We start from the raw sequence: 306 nt of genomic DNA, 5'->3' as shown, positions 1-306 counted from the left end.
TCCATCTATAACTAAAAAATAATTAATTGATTAAATTTATTTTCACTTTACTCATCTACTGAGAAGCTAACACATTTCTGAATTTTGAAAATCTGAGTCTCAAGTAAAGACTTCTATGCTGAGTTTTTGTTGTTTTGTTTTGTTTGTTTGTTTTTATTCTTGGGTGTAGACTAGCTGCCGGGAGGAATAAAATAAGAGTCAGATCCTTCTGTGGTTCATAGTATGATGATTAGGTTTTCACATCATGGTGTGACATGTGCTTCCTTCAGACCTTATTGCTTAGTTTGGCACATTACCTGTCTGATA

The 306-nt window shown here is 33.0% G+C and overlaps 1 non-coding gene across 1 annotated transcript; it reads left to right on the top strand.

Annotated features, from left to right (window-relative positions):
• The first annotated feature begins 202 nt into the window (after positions 1-202).
• LOC143393303 (small nucleolar RNA U13) lies at positions 203-306 on the top strand. Its single transcript, XR_013090597.1, has one exon. It is a non-coding gene; the product is annotated as a small nucleolar RNA U13 (small nucleolar RNA).

This window comes from Callospermophilus lateralis, chromosome 2, assembly GCF_048772815.1.
Source record: "Callospermophilus lateralis isolate mCalLat2 chromosome 2, mCalLat2.hap1, whole genome shotgun sequence".
Lineage (NCBI taxonomy): Eukaryota > Metazoa > Chordata > Mammalia > Rodentia > Sciuridae > Callospermophilus > Callospermophilus lateralis.
Note: the sequence above shows the minus strand (reverse complement) of the source record. Positions and strands in the feature narration are given on the sequence as shown.